Genomic DNA, 12937 nt, shown 5'->3' with positions numbered 1-12937 from the left:
CTCTGGATACTAATCAGGGTCAGACTTCCTCAGAGGATATGAAGGCACTTGATTCATAGCCTGTGGGTCTGTCTGCTTCCCAGCAGAATGGAATCTTACAGGATGGAATCTTAGAAATAAATCCAATTTGCTTTTCTGAGATACTCCAGTCCTCTTTCTAATCCTGTCCAATGTAGTTGTCACACTTCCCATTATGGTCCCATTTAGGTGGGTCTGTCTGCTTCCCAGCAGAATGGAATCTTACAGGATGGAATCTTAGAAATAAATCCAATTTGCTTTTCTGAGATATTCCAGTCCTCTTTCTAATCCTGTCCAATGTAGTTGTCACACTTCCCATTATGGTCCCATTTAGCAGCACATTTTCACATTGTCATTGTGAAAATAACTAAATATTAAGGATTTAGGAACAACCTTTGGGATATTCTATTTTATTTGTTGTTAGGAAGTAGAAAATTCAGTCTAAGATTTATAAAATCTGTGATACCCCATCAACAGACCATGCTCAAGTTCTATTCTCTAAATTAAGTTGTACAAAGTGTTCCTTTGTGTACTGGTAGATCCTAGCTTTGAAGGCTGTAGGAACAGGTATGGCTGGATAAGAACATGTTGCTTTGAGCAACAATGATCTTGTTGAATTTTCATAGCAATGAAGAAACCAGATTAAGAAGGATTTCAGCATGGGAACTAAAGAGTGAGTGGCTTAAGGTCAGCATGCAGGGAAATAGTCAACATAGGGAGATAGCAAACTTCTTTTAAGAAAGTGCAAAACATTTCCAGTACTCTCTACCAAAGTAGTCTCTTAATAATAACAATAAGAAGAAGCATCTTAATTATAGTTACTCTATAACTTAGCAACTTCTTTAGCTTTAACTTTAGTAAACAGTTACGTCCCCATCAAATAACCCTAAATCTGTGTCTGTTCTAAACACCATGTTTTATTTATTTTTTAAAACTTTTTATCTTGAAACTGGAAATATTCCTCACCTAAGATTTACCAAGTGTTAGTGTTTTGCACATTTGTGCTTGCTCTCAATAAGTGATTGGTTGATAGATAGATAGCTGATAGATTAATGTGTGTGTGTATGTCATAATTTAACTCTTAAAAGATGGATAGATATTTTATTATAAAAGTATAATATTTGCTTGAAATACTCCTAAACAAATACCATATTTGTTTTAAAAATTATATTATGGTGTGATAGTATATGCTTTTATACTAAAAATAATTTCTGAATGGAAATTTTCATCCATATTCTACATTTTTATTTTATAATAAAAATCAAAACAATTAGCAATGTGAATTATAAGGCTCCCTTTATGTATCAATCTTATGAACTTTAAATTATGTAACAAATTTAACTATATAATGTTTAAATATATAAAAATTTTGAAAATACTTTTTATGACCATTTTGTTTAAAATTTCACTCTAGGAGAACAACCTCAATAGAGAAAACAGTCAAAAGCTATAAACAGGAAATTTACAGAAGAGGTAACCCAAAAGGTCATTAAAAATGGAGATGTTCAATTTTGTCAGTAATTAGAGAAACACAAATTAGAATAATAATGAGCTATTACCTTGCACCTATCATATTGGCAAAAATTTGAAAACTATATAATGCCAAGTGTCCCCACTATAGCTGATTGGACCAAGGCATAGGGAAGTCCAGATATAAAGCTGCTGGCAACTTATAAGGTATCTCACCTGACTCAGCAAGATAAGCTGGAATAAAATCATATCTGTCTACTGGGAATCTGTATTTAGAAAATTTTTTAAATAAACATGTTTAGAAAGAGAATAAAAGTAAGAGACTGGAAAAGTGGAGCAGAGCCAGACGGCCAGAGCCACACTGATGGGACACGGCAGAGTTATGATGCAAGGGGCTTGGGGGTCAGTGAAGAAGCCAGAGAGCATGAAAGCACAGAGCCACTGCACAGAGTGACATACAGCCATCAGTAGAGATGCTGTGAGGGACGCCATGGGTGCAAAGAGAGGAAAAGCCTTATTCTGAGTTCCTGCCAGCTTCCCAGGTCCTGGTTCTGTGCAGCTCAGGGGCTTTCCAGTTCTCCTTTTTGGAGGAAGGGAGTTGGAGGTGTAGTAGAGCAAGGAGATGCAAGATAAACAAAGAAGGCCTGCAAAATTCCAAAAGAAAATGAGTTTGAAGATTCTTATCCCAAGCCAAACAATCCATCAAATGTGAGTGTAGAATAAAGATATTTTCAGGCACACAATGAAAGAAAATTCACCCTAAAACACAAGATGACCTTAGAGTGTTTGCTGATGTCTTTTTGTAATGTGCCAACATTTAATCAAAATCACTCAAGTTCTTCTGAAGTGATAATGTCAACAGATGTGTGGTATTGAAAAGGTGAATTAAAACACAGACTTCACACTATCCAGTCATTCAAGACCTGTTGATACAGTGCTGCAGGTATCATTCAAAATGTATTGAGAAATTAGAATACTCCAAGGGTCAAAGACAGATAAGACATGACAAGGTTGGCTTTCAGGGAGTTGACACAGCAGTGTGGGAGTCAGTCAAGAAAGGAAAACTGCTGTTAAGTCATCAGAGCGTGACAAGTGCTATAATAGCAGACAGATCCCAGGTACAGTGGAGGCACAGACGAGGCCACTGCAAAGTCAGCCTGGGGATGCCATTAGTGAGGTGGGCTACTGGGGCAAGGCATTGAAGGATAAAGTAGGAGGCAGATTGGGATGGAGGTAAAGGTGCTGGGGTGGGGTCTCATTGAGAACATTGTAGGTAGCAGAAAATTCTGCAAGGCAACGAAGCATGAGATAATATGTAATTCAAGATTCTGAAATATGGAGAGTGATGAGTAGAAGATGAGGCTGAAGGTGAAGGCACAGGCACATTCAGGAACAGCAAACTCAAAATAACTTAAGGGAGGGTAACTTTAGTGAGAAAAGGCAAGCAGACAAGACAATATGAAGTGGTGCAAACTCTACTCAGCTGCAAAGGTCCACCCACTTTTCTCCACTGGATCCTGAGCTGGCTTAGACCTACCACCTGTGAATCTGGTTGGAGAGGGAAAGGAGATAGGATCCTCAAATCTGTATCCACAGGATTGCTATGCATGTTAAAGTTTGTGAATTGCTACTGAAGGCAGGAGTGTTAACATGGGTAGGGAAATGCAATACTTACAAAATGCTAAGTCAATGACTCCTAGCAACAAAACAAGTCCAAAGTGTTAATGCAACTATTTCAAACAGATTGCTAGAAACAAAAATAAACAGGGCAGTGCCTTAGAAATATATCAGAAAGAATATGACTGGAAGAACATATTGAGAGAGAATAAAAGGCTGGGAATTTTGCAGAAGGTTTAAATTGTTAATGGCGTTAATCATGGGAGATTCCCTGAGGAGGTGAAATTTTAAGGGTGGAATGTAATCTGTCTTACTGAGGAACTAAAACTATTCCTGTCTTAGAGGTAATATTTAAAGTCAAAAGATTTTTAATTTGGTTTGAATTTTTTAAAAGTGTTTTTAAATTACAAATAAATTATAATTGAGTTAAAGAATCATTTTCTGGAGTAGAAACAATAGGAAATTTTAAAAATTCTATTTTTAATTGTATAATATATAAAAAGCACATTTAAATAATTATATAATGGAATCCATAAATAAATAGATATTTTTAAATCTTATTAAAATAATAACCTATTTAATGTGGTTGTTATTTTGACTGTATATAACAATTCACAGGAATTTGCTTCAGTTAAGTGGCTACAAGATTATCATTTTAAAACAAAAAGCATAACTTTCCCTAATCTCCTCTACACTCATTCTATGATTCAAAGGTTGAACCTTTTATGAAAATGATTCCAATTAGTGTCTCTCCAGTGATTTGCGTATTATTAACCTGGGATAGATGCAAATAGTGCTTCTCTTCCTCAATTTCACATGCAGCTCTGGCTCATATAACAAAAGTTCCTCAGGAAAGTGGAAAAATCAGAGCACTTGTACTATTGGTGAAATATTTGGAAAGATAACAGAAGCTACCCTCCTCAAAAAAACGATGAGTTTGATAAAAAGAAATTAGCAAGCTGTGTCGGTGCGCTGCACATGATCAGCCATGCTTGCTGTCTAAGTCTGTCTGTTGGTTGTTGCTATGGCTACGGAAAGCCAGTGGAACCCAATGAGCTGTCTGCAGCAGTGCTGAGAGGACCAGCCATTTTACTTATGGAAAACAGTGTGGCATATTCTGCTGAGCTTTACCCTGGAAGAAGCATTTTTTTAAAAAAATCTATCCAGAGAAGAAAGAAGCAATGGGCATGTTAGTATACAATTATTACAGCCACGCATGCCTGCAAGCTGCTGTTTGGACAAGCTGTTGACTGCTGTTCCAATTAGCTGATTGGAGAAAGTGGAATGCGGTGTGATAATGCTGCATATCTGCTATCAAGCAGCAGAAAAGTGTTTTGTCTTGGGAAGGCAAGCCTTCCCTGCAATATTATCTCAGCAGCTCCCTAGCTGCTTACCCTGAAAACCAGTTATCCAAAGGAGGGTGTTGCCCTCTGCAAACACCAGTCCTGTGCGTGGCTGTTGCATATGAGCAGCAGGTCTGAAAGAGCAGGTGTGTGCTCGGATGGGCACTGGACTGTAACGCAGGCGGCCGCTCTCAGGTTTACCTGCTTCCTGTTAACAGATTGTTGGCTCACAGAGCATCTGCCTGCACGCTGAGACCGAGGTGGAGAAGGGGGTTCCTGGGCATCCCACTTGACTGACAGAGGTAAGCTTTTTTTGGCCTTTTTGAAAGCAGAGCATAAAAAATAACTTGGGACAAAATTTAACCTGAAAGATTTACAGTGATCGTGCGATCTGGATTTATCAGGGAAACACACGTGTACAAACACTCACACACTTCCACAAAATAGTGTTAGAGACATAGAGTTGGTCCAGTAATTTAGGTTCTGTAAATTGTGTGATAAAAAAAATTACTGATATGCCTTGGAGCTTAAAATAAATATTTGCTGTTTTGACAGACTATCATGGCTTATACTTCTGGACAGTCTTCATAGCCAACAACCTTTCTCTGTTACAAACAATAGATTCTTTTATGACCTGCACTTTGACATTTATTAAGAGAACTACATGTAAAACCAGCAGCACGTAAATTGTGAACCATTTACTTTTAAGCCTTGAAAATGATGTATTTAACTTTGAACATCAGTGTGTCTACATTTAAATTAAGGAGTTCTGCTCCTTAGGTAGGTCGTAAGAGCTGGTGGATTTCGTACTTGCTTATTCTGGACTGAGTGTCTTGGTGTGCTGTTTGATTTAGTTCAGAGTAGTTGTAAAGCAAACAGAGTAGGTACTGGAAGCCACTCACACCTCCTTTCTGAGTATCATGCATGCCATGCGAGCGCAGAGCACAACACCCCCATTGTGCTCCCCCGGCTCAGAATCCAAGGAAAGAAAGGAAGTGAAGTCCCCACATTGAGTTCAGACACAGCTATAGTATGTGGCGGTAAAACTTCTTTCATTGCTCAGTTTTTCTCACAAGCAGATAGGTTTCAGAGAGAGAGTGAAACCAAAAAACACCACGTAGCACATGCAGATGTACACTAATGTTTGCAGCGGACGTTTGCTGTCAGTTGCTCTGTGCTAATAGCACAGACATTGATTGCAGTAGAAATTACCCCTCGGTGAGTATTTCTTTGATTTATAGTCTCTTAGGAACAAAGCTGTTACTGTGAATTGAAATTGGTCAGTCAAATCAAAATCCCCAGTAAGGAAATGACCAAGTAGTGATTAAATTCTTTTTCAGTAACATTTCAGCTTTACCTAAGTCAATTTTATTGTTGGTCTACCGGAAATATCAGATTATAATGCTATTGAAAATATTTAATGAAAAACATTTGGTTGAAAACTTTGAATAAAATATCTGCTAAAGATAGAAAATACTGTGAAATTTAAAACAAATAGTAGCTAAGATCTCCTTTTAAGAAATACACTTTTATTTGCTACTTTTTCCCCCCAAATATGGATGACATGGAAAGTCTTCTTATAATTTAAGTATAATATAATTTTTATGAATACGTGTGAGCATGAATTACCTGTTCCACAGATATAGCAGTGTTAACATGCCCTCAGATAAGAGAATTTTAGAGAATAAGAAGAATATTTTTCAAGACTTTTGCTCTAAATGTCACCAATATTCAAGATATAAAGATACAAACTAAGCAATCTCAGTGTAGAGAATCATGTCCAAACACATAATGATAAGAACGAATAGGAATATGCCTGTGTGCATGTGAGACATTGCATGGGCTAAAAAGGCGAGTTGTTGGCATCGTATTTCACTTTGAAAGAAAAACTAAATGCATAGACTTTGTTTTGAGTCAAATTCCATGAATAAAAATATCGGTCAAGTAATGATTTTATTAGAGCAAAATAAAAGATATAAAAACTCTCTCTCCAATTTAATTCCCTTCAGAGTTTTGCACCAGTGTGCATGTGAGACATTGCATGGGCTAAAAAGGAGAGTTGTTGGCATCGTATTTCACTTTGAAAGAAAAACTAAATGCATAGACTTTGTTTTGAGTCAAATTCCATGAATAAAAATATCGGCCAAGTAAATGATTTTACTAGAGCAAAATAAAAGATATAAAAACTCTCTCTCCAATTTAATTCCCTTCAGAGTTTTGCACTGCTAAGGGAATTCTTAGAATTAACACAGTGAAAAGACCCACAGCAAGAAAATGATTTTGTGTTAGTTTTTCTTGGAGGAGTTTTTAGAGGAACAAGGTGTAGAGATACCTAAGGCACACCCGGCTGCCTGCAGTTCCCTGCTGCCTTTATGGCAGCACCACGTGCGACAGAGCCCTAGCCCGCAGGAAATGTGACATGCAAACTTTATACCTGTGCCATTTTCCCCTCATGAATAACTTTTAAGGTGGTATGCACAGCATATCTACATAGTTAGTAATTCAACGATTTGGAAAACCAGGTTCAGAGACAATTCCCATCTTTTAAGACTTTCCAGTTTAGCTTTTGTCTATTTTTGGACCCTTGTTTTTTACCACTTTCCAACTCTTCTGCTGGCAATATAAAATATTTTGTAATTTCCAAAACACAGTACATCACATTTTGAAAATGCATTCTCCTCTCTATAGACTTTTTCCTTTAAATCGCCCCCAAACCAGCAGCTGTCTTTCCTGCATCTTTCAAAAGCCAGCTAGGACGTCTCTCCAGGCTGTTCCTCGCTACCTCCTTTGAGTACATCTGAATCTTATGGCTGTAGTTTTGTTTACTGCACATACAGCATTGATCTCTACTCAGAGGCTTTCAGAGTTTTACTGACCTCTGATTCTACAGTATTTTGTCAGGTGTTTAGAACTTGGCATTTAGGTATCGTACTGGTAACCTCGGACTTCACTATTTTCTTATAAGTTACTGTAAATATAGAGTTGACCTCGAAATAGAATTCTAATACCGCCTTTTATCAGAGAAACTCAAAACATTTTAAAAAACAACACTGAGGATTTAATTTCTCAGATATGAAAATATGGCTTGAGGATCACAATTTCATAGAAGATATAAGTGTTCTATACTAGGACAGGATTTTCTGATGAAAAATTTTACACCTAAGCTTTATGCAAAACAACTTGAAAGTTTTAGTATACACATAATAGTATTTTTCTATCTGCCACTATTACAAAGTTTGCAGGGGAAAATAAGTATAGTACATATCTAATTAGAAATTTGCTATATAACCAGGCTATTTAGAATGAATGGTGCATTGAGGATGATTAGTAGCTGATTATAATGTAAGGAATCTTTTTTTATACTGAAGCCAGAAGAAAGTAAAGGTCATGACCTGGACAGAGACCAAATGATTGCAATCAAGTCTACAGTAGCAGAATTTCTTTTAATTTTCCAAAATAAACCTGAAAGGTTACTGATAATCGCTATTTACATTATGTTTCCCTACAGCTTAAGTTTCTGTGTGAGGGAGAGAATATTCTCTTAGTATCACTATTGATACAGACATAGTTAGTTTTGGTTACAAAGACTTCTCATACTTTTTTCTATATTAGATGCCGTGATTATTATTTTTTAAATAAGCCTAATTCTAATAGCCTTTTTTGTGGGAAAATTGCTTCAATGCTATAATCAGAAAATAAGAATGTATCAATAATTTTATTAAGAGGTAACAAATATATAATTCATTGTTTCTAAAATATATATGGTGAAAGAAGAAGTCCTAACTAACATTGTATAATTTTTGGTGCATAAAGTAGCACGTATTAGGAAGTTTAAGCTGTCCAGATGTTTGGAATTAGAAAGGAGTATATTTAGGAAATTACTTAAACTCATGTAATTCATATTTCTAGACATTTCCACATTATATTCCAACATCGAATTTTATAATAAGAAAAAAGATAAATGACAACTCTTAATTATCATGCTGTCCTATCAAGGTTTATTTTGGCTCTCTTCCAGCTGATGTTAATGTATAGCATGTTATAATTAAGTAATAGCTAAAGTTGAAATTGGTTCTATTTATCTTAAAAACTATTCATGTTTAATCATTATTTTAAATTGTATATAGTAATTAAATTTTAGGAAACATAATTTCATGATATATAGGTATCGTTTTTAATATTTTATATTTTAAATAAGTTGTAATATTTTGAAGTCCTAAACTATGTGCAACCATATTTCTATTGAAATGAAATAAGTTGCACTTACATCTTATAATGAAGAGTTGTCATGTATGATTGAATTAAATAATTTTCTAAAAGTTTCTTAAACTAATAACTTAATTATGGATACGCCTATTAAATTCAAAACTATCACTCTCAAGAATTATATTGAGATTTTCAAAATATCTTCATCATTTCTGAAATAAAGACATACACATTTAGCTGTAATGAAACACTTCTGTAACTACGGAGTTCTAAATATTGGCAAGAACTCTTATTCCAGCTTAAGCCCAATTAAGATGATATTAGTTAAGTAAATGACAGGGAACTAGCAAAGAAAGGTTTTCAGCTTGGGGTTTGACAGCAGGACATATCCATATAGAACAATATCACACTTTAATATACCCTAGTCTTTGAAACAGAAGTGGAGTAGTTTACCAACTAAGAATTTTGACGAAATAAGCAGTGGTTTCCTATTCTCTCTACAGGTCAGATATACATAAGTCCAGCAGTAATTGCATACCTTTGAAAAGCATTATTTGAGCAAAAGTTCAGAAAGCTTTCACTTTCCCCGATCTAACTTAGGGTCTTACTTTCAAAGAAAATTTTCTCACCTCAAAAAAAAAAAAAACTCTAGGAATAGTCTCATTATACTTCCTAATTTCTTTTTATATCCATGTTATAATTTAGAAAAAAAATGAATAAAAAACATTATTTGAAAATTTCAGTGATATTTTGGTTTCTTTCTGTTTATTTATACTGTTGCCTGCTTTTTAAATTTTTTAAGATTTTTAATTTTTTTATTCACTTCGACATTCGGTTCGTCTGTCTTTCCTTTGCGATGTTTTCTCGATGGTTGGTGTTAATTCCCTATCAAAAATACCTTCTTATAATGAATCATATCCTCTGCTTTGAAGAGGAGAGTCAGTCCAATCAATGTAGAAATAACTCTTCTTTTCAGATTCCTTTTTCTAGTAAATTTTTTCTGGAATGGCTGACTTTGAGGTCAGGGGCGACGTAAACCCCTCAGGTTCCAAATCTGATATTCTATTTAATTGGGTGTCCTTTACAAATTAATACAGTTGTAAAGAGCAGCCATAGAGAACTTAACAAACTGTAGCAAAAATAGGCTTCTAACCAAGAGCTATGACACTTGTAAATCCTCTTACGAGTACAAGCAGGGAATGACATAAAGAGCAGTAAGTTTTTTAGATGTACAGAAAAAACATGTGCAAATAAGATTTGGGCCACATTGGAGAAAAATTTATTAGTGTGAATGTTGATTCTGTCCTCCTCTAAATACAAGTCCCTGTACCTACTTCTAGCTGAGGATACCTAGCTTCTTGGGGCCATTTAATTCTTCAAAGAAGTGACCATCATAGAGACAGCAGCCCTGTTCATAGAAACATGCTGGAGCTTTTGACTGTGAAATCATCCTCCACCTATTGACAGGAGTCAGCTACCTCTGCCTCGCTGGGTCGTCCTAATACCAGATTTTAATACTCCTACAATTTGCCTACACTTTACACTTTTGAAAAACATAAGTTTATGAAAGCAACACTTGGTTGCTTAAAAGTGAGATGACTCTTTGCAGATTATAAAGATGCCTTCACACTTAATCATCTAAGTTTCCTATGCTAAAGTTAACAAGAGAAATGAGATTAGATAACTAGAAACTCAGCTGTTTGTGTGCTCACTGTGTCATCTGGGGAACCATTTCAGCACCTTTTGAAACAAGTACACTTAATCTGGCAGATATATTATTGCACTATAGTAAATACTATGTATTTTATCCAGTGGGGATAAACAACTTTTAAAAGAACGTTCCTCTCAATATCTAGATTTGGAAATGGACATAGCATAGCACTACTAGTAGTTGAGATGAAAATTTGATAACCACTTAGTTGTTATGCTACCATGTGAATAGACTTGCATTGTTTAATACACCTGGAGCAATAACTTAAGCCAGTTGAGGGAAAGGGAGGTCAGGAGAAAGGCAAGTGGCAAGGGAATAGAAAAAGGCACAGTTCGCTTGGGCAGAACAAAAGTTACAGGGAAAACTCAACTTGCTTTGAGTTGTAGGCACTCAGCAGGTGGTCAACATATTAAATATTCAGTCAGTACTGGTTAAATGAATGAACGGCTCACAGTAACCAGATCTTCCCTCCGAGCAGTGCTAATGTTAACACATAATTAGGAAGTGCAGTTTGAATTTAGAGAAAAAATGGCAATTAAGAAATTTTTTCTGACTTTTTTTAAATCATAAAAAAATGATAATTTTAGAAAATGCTATTATACTTCCCTCCGAGCAGTGCTAATGTTAACACATAATTAGGAAGTGCAGTTTGAATTTAGAGAAAAAATGGCAATTTAGAAATTTTTTCTGACTTTTTTTAAATCATAAAAAAATGATAATTTTAGAAAATGCTATTATTTTTAAAAATAAAATATAACGTTCCTGGTGAGAAGCACTATATTTTAACAATTATATAACACAGGAATATTACCAGAAGCTTAGATAAAGTTCAAATATAACACGTCATGTAGTAAATAATTCAGACAACAAGAAAAACAAATCAGTTTCTACTCTTAACTTTCTTAAAACCTCTGATTACAGTTACATTCATCAAGAAATAGAATTAACACTAAAGAGTTAAAAATTTCCTTTTTTAAATAAGCATAAATAAAACTAGAGTTACAAAATTTTAAATCTTTATTTTAAGGATTTAGAATGTAGTTAAATAGAGAGTTTAAGGTAGAAAAGGCATCAAACCAAGGAGATCTTTCCAAGTTAAGAAACCATAAGAGCTGGAAGACCTCACATGGTCAATCAAAATATCTGCTTCTGACTAAACTCAAGAAAACAATAAAAACCTGAATAACTAGCATTCAATAAACTACAGGAAAGGGCATTCAAAAAATTATTCGGTTTATTCAATCCAAAAGATATTGATAATAATAAATTATACAGAGTTTACTCTGTGCTAGCTACTATCCTAAGAGCTTTATATATATTAACTTTTCATGAAGGATCTGGAAAAATCGCAAAACCTATGATTGTAATACCCAATACCAAAAACTAAGAACGTTGGAATTCATCAGAAATATTTCCTGTGATCTCAAATCACATTTTGTTGGCTCCTTCTTAATCTTTTACCAATTTGCACATATATCATTTTTATATCATTTTAATGAAGTTTTTCTATATGTGTCTAATCTTTTAATGTGAAAGTGAGCTCCATGAGGGAGAAATAATGTTTTATGTTTTTACCCCCATCATCTTGCCAAGTGCATGGCTGAGAGTAAATGAAGAATGGGTGGATAATTAGGCTAAGAAGGTTATTGTATTAAATACCAACAAGTAAAATTTACACCAAAGACAAGAGACTTAGTCAAAGTAACATAAACTAGATGTGATTCCATGTAACTTTTTCATCATGAAAACATTCATTTGTTCCATACATCCTTAAATGTTTCTTTTGTTATAGGTGTTCTGTTTATTTTTGGTTGTTATGTTTTTTATGTAAAACTCTGAGCTAAATGTCAGAGCATTCCTTTCCAAGTCATCAAGACTTCCTTAACAGAGGAAGTCATGACACAATCAAAAATAACTTGGCTCATTTAAACCACTATAGACTTTTTCCCCAGAATTTAATCTCCTGAGCAACTTAACTACATGTTAGTTATATCTGGCAATCAAGAAAAACAACAAAAATGTGGGAAGGCATAGTTACTTCCTTTATCAGAAAAACCATTATCCATTTGTTGAAAATATATCTGTTTTAGGAAAGAGCTTTCTTGGGTCAGTAATTCAGATGACTGATACTGTATCCTGAATTATTTGACATTGACTTTACTTAGAAACATAACTCTTTATATGACATGTGGTCTGAGATCTGATTATATCACTGACTTCCTTTCTCTCATAGATTTAATTTTATAAGGCTAACAGAAATTATTTATATAGCAATTAATATGAAGTACTTTTTCCTTGAATCAAAAAAAAACCCTCCTTCTGAAGTGTGCAAAGTATTTTGTCTGCATTTTAAATTGGTTTTTAGATTTATTGACAAGGGGGAAATTACTATCACCCTCATTTTATAAAAGCAAATGACAATCAAAGGCATAAATAATCTAACAATCACCTTCCTTTTGACCCCAAATCCCAAATGTCCTTTCAGTACCTCATATTGACAGTTATTTGGCAAAATAATTTGATGATCTATATATTATTATGGGGTATAATATTGCATCATAATCATTTTGAA

At 34.6% G+C, this 12937-nt stretch overlaps 1 protein-coding gene across 1 annotated transcript in view; it reads left to right on the top strand.

Annotated features, from left to right (window-relative positions):
* The first annotated feature begins 4249 nt into the window (after positions 1-4249).
* The window catches only part of SORBS2 (sorbin and SH3 domain containing 2), a 224450-nt gene continuing 215762 nt past the window's right edge, over positions 4250-12937 (top strand). Inside the window, exon 1 of the mRNA XM_008574763.1 lies at positions 4250-4750. The gene's annotated coding sequence lies outside the window, so the exon portion shown is untranslated. The remainder of the gene's footprint in view (positions 4751-12937) is intronic.

This window comes from Galeopterus variegatus, unplaced genomic scaffold (assembly GCF_000696425.1).
Source record: "Galeopterus variegatus unplaced genomic scaffold, G_variegatus-3.0.2 Scaffold1097, whole genome shotgun sequence".
In the NCBI taxonomy this organism is placed as follows: Eukaryota; Metazoa; Chordata; class Mammalia; order Dermoptera; family Cynocephalidae; genus Galeopterus; species Galeopterus variegatus.
This window is presented reverse-complemented; position numbering and strand designations above follow the sequence as displayed.